Source organism: Etheostoma spectabile, chromosome 18 (genome assembly GCF_008692095.1).
Source record: "Etheostoma spectabile isolate EspeVRDwgs_2016 chromosome 18, UIUC_Espe_1.0, whole genome shotgun sequence".
In the NCBI taxonomy this organism is placed as follows: domain Eukaryota; kingdom Metazoa; phylum Chordata; class Actinopteri; order Perciformes; family Percidae; genus Etheostoma; species Etheostoma spectabile.
This window is the reverse complement of record NC_045750.1, coordinates 11,955,741-11,956,012: the sequence shown is the minus strand read 5'-3', so window position 1 is coordinate 11,956,012 and position 272 is coordinate 11,955,741. Positions and strand designations below refer to the sequence as shown.

The 272-nt window shown below is 31.6% G+C and overlaps 1 protein-coding gene across 2 annotated transcripts in view; it reads left to right on the top strand.

Moving 5' to 3' along the window:
• fig4a (FIG4 phosphoinositide 5-phosphatase a) overlaps positions 1-272 on the top strand; it is a 56,615-nt gene that overhangs the window by 29,095 nt on the left and 27,248 nt on the right. The window lies entirely within an intron of this gene.

The window sequence follows — 272 nt, the reverse complement described above, 5'->3', positions numbered from 1 at the left end:
TGCACATTCAATTCCAAATCAAAACATTACCAAAATTGATCAAGTTTGTGTAATACGTTTATAGAACGTGAAGAAAAAGGAATATTCGGCTGTTCAAAAAAATAGCAATATTTGCATTTTTCTTTACCAACTCAAACATTTACTGCAAAACCTAAAAAATGTCTCAAGGGTTTACTTTACTTTGAATCACTGCACTAATTTTTAGTTGCATAACCGTTATTTTTGAGAACTGCTTCACATCTGTGTTACATGGAGTCAACCAACTTCTAGCA